Source organism: Pteropus alecto, unplaced genomic scaffold (genome assembly GCF_000325575.1).
Source record: "Pteropus alecto unplaced genomic scaffold, ASM32557v1 scaffold1001, whole genome shotgun sequence".
Lineage (NCBI taxonomy): Eukaryota > Metazoa > Chordata > Mammalia > Chiroptera > Pteropodidae > Pteropus > Pteropus alecto.
In genome coordinates, this window is record NW_006431443.1 from 296,214 (window position 1) to 304,171 (window position 7,958).

Here is a 7,958-nt window from a genome sequence, read left to right on the forward strand (position 1 = left end):
CAGCAGGCCAGTGGGGTACTATAGTAATGAGCCGATTGCTTAGCTCTCACATGTCACACAGCTGGCAAGAATGGAGAGAACTATATTTATATAACACCTAGAATTTCATATGTATTCAATTCTCATGTCAGCCCCACAAGACAAAATTATGATTCCCATTTAACGGATATGGAAACTGAAGCTTAAAGAAGATAAGACTCTTGGGCAGTCATAAAGTTAGTTTATGTATATGGCAGATTTAGTTTTCAAACTTAAATTTCATTTAAGAAATTTTTAACAAGTGCCCGCTGTTCCAACCCCATGCTAAGTGCTAGAGATACAGTCAGGAAATAGACATGGTCCCTGGCCTACAGGAGTTCCAATCAGGCAAGAGACCATTAAGTAATATTTGTAATAATTTATAATATTTTTGAATGTTGACTATATGCCAGACACTATTCTAAACTTTCCACATATACTGCCTCATTTACTTCTCATAGTAACTTAATGAGGCAATTACTGTTATTCTCATTTTACAGATAGGAAACTAAGGCACAGAGAGATTAAGTAACTTGCTTAAGTGCACACAGCCAATAAGTTGTAGAAGTAAAAATTCAAACCTAGGCAGCTTGACTCTAAAGCCTATATTCTTAATAGCACCAAGAAAAAGACAATGGCAAAACAGCCCGGTAAGTGCTCTGATAGAGGGAAGTCAGAGGCAATGGAGGGTCTTACTGGGATGACTGGCATTGCCAGGTCACTCACATTATATATAATAAAGAGTGACTATCTAGAGGTTGGAAAGAACAGAAAGATCAGAGGAACTTAAGCATCAAGGACTGGGCTACAATAGTTGACTCCTCCAGACACAGGAAGACTCTGGTGAGAAAAGATGTGATAGCGACCAGAGTCACTATACTTTTCTCCTGCTCTGATCAGGGCACCATCGCCTCTGTTCTGCAGAGCTTTCTCATCCAACATCTCACCGATCTTCATGACAGTCAAGGGCAGAGCGGAAATTCCGATCCCACTTGACAAATGAGGAAAATGAGACCAATAGAGCAGCGATGGCTTGTCCTAGGTGGCCCAATGAGTTTGAGGCAGAAGAAAATCAAGTCTTTTGAATTCTGCTCTTTCTACTAGACTACATTGACTCGAGATCACAAAAAAGGAAAAATCCAACACATAGTATTGAGGAAGAGTTAAAAACTCTAGATTTCTCTGACCATTCTCTTTTCATCTTACCATCATTCCCATTCTCACTCCTCACTCCACCCTTCACCATGCTGGTACACAGAGCCCTTAAACTCTGCTTACATATACTCAAGCTCCCCCGCTTGATGCCTCAAAGTCAATGATTCAATTAGTGAGTTGATCAACCACAAAGCCTTGGCTGCCATCAGACACCATATCCATTAGACACCATATCCTCAGCTCATTCTCAGCATACAGATCTTTAAATGGCAATTAAGAAAAAGAGAGGCATGTTGAAAAAGGAATGGCCAGGGGAAAACACCCTATGAGGGGAGAATATTTCATACGATCTTAAGTCTGCACAGAAGACTTAAGATCTTAAGTCTGTACAAATTTGGCCCCAGCCTGAGGTTTACCCATCAAATCAACTCAGTTGTGGTCTGAACTCCTAATAAGGAAAAGTACTAAAAATTCACCAATAACTCATTCATTCATTCACTCATTCTTCATTATTGATGTTTATTTTGCATACAACTTATGTGCTAGAACCACACAATTTAAAAAAGATGATGCCATTTTTTGACTAATTCATTTGCTTCTACTGCTTATGTGAACTTCATTCATATATATGTACACACACACATATACATATATAATAATAATTTATTTTCTTCAAGTCTTACTAATATAACCATGGGAGATATATGAAGAGAAGGAATGAAGAAAACTTGTGTTTATTCTCTGGTATATCTTTCCAACTATTCCAGAAGATTTTTTATTTTTATCTTTTGGGGGAACTTTTTGGTTTTTTTAACACCTGGTCTTCCTAGGTGGTCTCCCATCCAAGTTCTAACTAGGCCCAACCCTGCTTAGCTTCCAAGATCAGACGAGATCAGGCTTGTTCAGGGTGGCATGGCCGTAGACTTTTGGGGGAAACTTGAATTGGCCTGTGGCTCTTTTGGAAAAAGCTATGTTTACCAGTAAATAATTCTTTTCTATTAAAGCACAATAGCTTTACCAGGAAAAAAACAACAACAACTAACCCTCTAGTGAAGAAGACAGGTAATCAGGATATAAGGAAAGAGTTACAACCAAGGGACGTTACCAAGTTCTATGAAAGTGAGAGGACTAATTCTCCCTTAAGGGTAAGGAAAAGGCTTCCCAGAGAAGATGCTACTGGCTTGGCCTTAGAGAATATGGAATATCTAAATGCCAGGATGCTGAGCCTGCACAAACAGGACTGGAGAGATCTCTAAGGGCAGTCAAAAGAGTTATGGGTTCCTAGCAGAACAGTTGCCTTGGGATAAAAGAAATATACTATAGCCCTCGTTCCTTCAAAAATGATATTATCCCTCTGGGGCTCCTGTTCCAGGTAAAGTCCAACAAACTCTGTAATGGTGGACATTACAATTAATGGCATTAATAGCCAGCCAAAATGAGAAACAGTACAGTTAAATGCAACCTTTAGTGGTTTACTGTGAGCTGGCCATAGATAAAGACAAAAGTCCTTTAACGATGCACAAACACAGAACAACAACAACAACAAAAAACAGTTCGTACCAAACCACAGTTCATTCAGTGGAAGCCCAAAATCCAGTAGTCCCTGCCACCCTCCCCACCTGTCACCAAACTCATGTTCCAGCTAGGCCCAGCCTATGCACATATAACAGGCAGCACTGGAAAGAAGGGTAGGAGAGTAGGTCCTCAAGCCCTTCCTTGAAGCACTATCCAAATGAAAGAGAGTAGCTGCCAATTCAGGCTGGCCTTCATGGGATTTGGAAATCTGAAAAAGAAGCTGGAAATGTGCTACCCAAGTACTACAGACCACTCTTCTCAGGAAATGAGGCCTACTTGTGCAGCCCACATAATGAGATTGCCACATGCAGTCTAGATATTACATGGCCATTTAAGGAGTACTGGTCTGAAACAGAGAAACTGGGTTGAAGTTTGGCTACTAATTCAATCATATACTATATCCATTCTCACCTCCTTGTAGTCCCCCCAGATGAGCAAATCCTGCACTACCTTTAAGCCCAATCCATGTAATGCCTCCTCTGAAGAGATCTTCTGGCCTCCTACAGTTCTCAATGATCATCCTATTTTATTTGGGCAACATTTATCCACTCAAAAAATATGCAGCAGTCTACGGCCATGCCACCCTGAAGGTGCCCGATCTCGTCTGATTTCGGAAGCTAAGCAGGCTCAGGCCTGGTTAGTACTTGGATGGGAAACCACCTAGGAATACCAGGTTTAAAAAAAAAATGCAGCAATGCTTTTTCTATGACAACACTGTTTGACGTGGTACTGTTACATTTCCCTCACCAGAACTGAGGTTTTTTTGACAAGTCTACTGAATTCCTACACTTGTATTGCCTAACCCTATGTGGAATTACCTCAAATGCCAAAAATGTACTAGATAATTTAACATGAACACACCCTGTCTCAAGAGCTCATTATCAATTCTCCTCCCTCTAATTCATCCTGTGCCTCCCAATCAGATCTTGTTTACTGTCACTTTATGTAGGCCTCACCTTGTTCACTATATTGATGACTCTTCATTATCTATAGCAGAAGTCTTCAAAATGCAGATGTCAATCCCTCAGTTAATGGATCAGCTTTTTTTTTTTTAATTATCAGAGTTCACCAGTAAGGATATACATGGTTTCATAAAAGTTTTGTTTCATTTTCATAATAATAACAATAGCAGCTACCATTTTTGTAACACTATGTATCAGGTACAATTCTAAGCACTTTTTATTTGTTATCACATCCATCCTCACAACAACCCTACAAGGTATCATTATTAACATCTCTATTTTTCAGATCAAGAAACTAAGGCACAGTTCCCAAGACTAGAGGCTCTATGAAACACAGAAATATCTGACACCAGAGACTCCAAGGAACACAGCAGCACCCCAGACTGGAGGTTCCAGGAACAGTGGTGGCCTGTGACCCAGCGACACTGACAGCAGCAAGGAACCAGTGAACTTGGACGCACAAGCAGTGGCAACAAGGGCACCAGCAATGCCACTGGCAAAGGCAGTGGAGAATGGAAAATGCTAGTTCTCAAACATAACTAGAGGCAACTCAGAAAAATGTTCACTACTTCAAATGTGCCAGCAGAGGAATAATTCATCAAGCGCCATGAAAAATTACTAGTAAAACAATATCACCAAAAAAAAAAAAAAGACAATTCTCCAGAAAGTAAATTTAAAGTCATAGAGGACTTCAATATAACCGATCGAGAATTCAAATAACTGTCACGAAGAAACTCAGTGTGCTTCAAGAAAATTCAAGAGTTCAGAGAGCTCAGAAATAAATTAATGAACTTTACCAGAGACTCTGAAAAAAAAACAAAACAGAAATCCTGGAACGAAGAACTCAATAAATGAGATGAAAAATGCATTAGAAAGCATTGTAAACAGAGCAGACCATACAGAAGAGAGAATTAACAAGCTCGAAGATAGAAATCAGAAATGGTAAAAGAGGAAACATAACTAAGATTACAAAAAAAATGAAGAAACTCTATGAGAACTATCTAACTCCATTAGAAAAATCAATGTAAGGATAAGGGAATCCCAGAAGGAGGAGTGGGAAAAGGGAGAAGAAGCTTATTTAAAGAAATAATAACTAAGAATTTCCCAAGCCAGGAGAAAGAACTGGATATACAACTCCACAAATCTAACAGAACGCCTAATTATATCAATGCAAAAAGACCTTTTTCAAGACATATTATATTAAAACTGTCAAAAGTCAATGATAAACAGAGAATTTGAAAGTTAACAATGGAAGAAAAAAAAAACAGTAGCCTACACAGTACCCCCATTAGGCTATCAGCAGATTTCTAAGCAGAAACTCTATAGGCCAGGAGAGAGTAGAATGACATATTCAAAATATTGAAAAGCATCAGCTATAACTATTCTATCCAGAAAAGTTATCCTTCAGATTTAAAGGATAAATAAAGGTTTTCTCTGACAAACAAAAGCTGAGGGAGTTCACCACCACTAGACCTGCCTTACAAGAAAGGAGCTCTTCTACAGAAAACCTTGAGTACTATGATAAATGGACAGACAGAATCAGAAAATTGTAAAGCTATTTCAGAATTGGATGTTAATCACTAAATTTAAGTATAAATGTTAAAGAAAAGATACTAAAAATAACTATAGCTACTTCAATTGGATAACGAACTCTCAACATAAAAAAGAGCAATATGTGACAACAAAAACATAAAAGAGGAGAAAAAGGATGGAACCTGTATAGGCAAATGAAGATGCTATCATCTTCATTTGAAAAAAAAAAAGATTTTATCTATGAGATGTTGTATACAAACCACATGGTAACTACAAAACAAAAATCTAGAGACACAAAACATAAAGAAGAAAAAACTGAAAAAAAAAATCATAGAAAAGCACTGAACTAAAATGGCAGACAGAAACACGGGGTAAATAATGGAGATAGAGAACAAATAGAAAATGAAAGATGATATGGCAGTAGTAAGCCCTCATATAACAATAATTACCCTAAATATAAATGGAATAAACTCATCAATCAGAGTGGCTGGATGGATTAAAAAATAAGACCTAACTATATGCTGCCTGCAAGAGACTCATCTCAGCTCTAAAGGCAAACATAGGCTCAAAACAAAGGAGTGGAAAATGATACTCCAAGCAAACGGTAACCCAAAAAGGGGCAGGTGTAACTATACTTATATCAGAGAAAACAGACTTTAAGCTAAAAAAAGGTGACAACAGACAAAGATGGATATTAGATAATGATAAAGGGGATAATCCACCAAGACATAACATTTATCAACACATATACACCCCAAATAGGAACACCGAAATATATAAAGCAACTACTAACAGACCTCAGGGAGAAACTGACAGCAACACAATAACAGTAGGGGACTTTAACACCCAACTTATGTCAACAGATAAATTATGCAGGCATAAAAAAAAAAACAAGGAAACAGTGGCCTCAAATAACATATTAGACCAAATAGACTTAATAAATACATATAGAACATTGCATCCAAAAGAAACAGAATACACAGTCTTTTCAAGTGCACAAAGAATAATCTCAAAGATAGGCCATATGTTAGGACACAGAACAAGTCTCAATAGATTTAAGAAGACTGAAATCATATCGAGTATCTTTTCTAACCTAATGGCATGAAACTAAATATCAATTACAAGAAGAAAACTGGAAAAATAACAAAAATGTGGAGATTAAACAACATGGTACCGAACAATTATTGAGTTAATGAGGAAATCAAGGAACAAATTTAAAAATACATGGAGAAAAGTGAAAATATGATATACCAAAATACGGGGTACAGCAAAACTGATACCAAGAGAGAAATTTATAGCAATACAAGCCTACCTCAACAACTTGATTAAAAAGTAGATGGGGATCTAAACAAACATTTCTCCAAACATGACATACAAATGGCCAACAAGCACATGAAAATATGTTCAACATCACTAATTATCAGGGAAACGCAAGTCGAACCCACAATGAGACTTCATTGTGGTGATATCTTGTCAAAAATATAGGAAACAGCAAGTGTTGGAGAGGATGCGAAGAAAAGGGAATCCTCATACACTGTTGGTGGCAATGTAAATTAGTACAATGGAAAACAGTATAGAGAATCCTCAAAAAATTAAGAATAGAACTACCATGTGATCTAGCTACTCCAATTCTGAGTATTTATCAAAAAAATTACAAACCACTAATTTGAAGATACATCCAAACCTACGTACACTGCAGCATTATTTACAATAGCCAAGATATAGAAACAACCTAAATGTCCATTGACAAATGAATGGATAAAGAAGATGTGGTACACAGACACACACACACATGTGTGTGCACGCGCACGCACACACATGCACAAATGGAATATTAATTAGCTATAAAAAAGAAAACATAGGTGGTGAAACCTGCCACTTGCAACAACATAGATAGACTTTGAGGCTATCACACTAAATGAAATAAGTCAGATGGAAAAAAAAATACCATATGATTTTACTCATATGTGTAATATTAAAATAAAACAAACAGCAAAAAAAAAAACCTCATAGAGGTGAAATAGGTAAAAGGGGTCAATTGAATGGTGACGGATAGACATTAGCCTTTTGGTGGTGAGCACAATGTAGTGTATACGGATGCTGAATTATAATGTTGCACACATAAAACTTGTGTTATTAACCAACATTACCACAATTTAAAAAAAAAAAAAAGAAAACAAACTAAGGCACAGAGAAGTAAACTAAGTGGTGGCATTTAGAGACAGGCAGTCTAGCTCTGGAGTCCAAACTCTTAGCTACTATACTACACTAAAGAGTATAAGAAGGGATTTCATATACATATATGCACATCTGTATACAGGGCTTAAAAACACTCCCCATAATAACCTCTCATTTACATAAAGTCCAAACATCTATCACTTTAGCTTCACTTCTCATTGCTTCTTCTATGTACCCTCCACTCGCACCAGACTGACATATATGGGACTTGCCCCTTCCCATCCCCTCTCTCCCCATCATTGTTCTTCCCCTCTTCCTCTCCCCCAAATCCTAGTCTACCTCTCAGGCTTAGCTCCTCTAGGGAGAGAACTATCATTGGTTTAATGCCTACCATGTATATCAGTCACTAGGCTGGTGCTTTAGACACATTACCTCATTTAATCCTCACAACCCTGTGAGGCTGCTATTACAATGCCCATTTTACATATAAAAGTAGTTCAGAGAGTTAACTTGCCAGTGGCCCATAGTTCTAAGGCA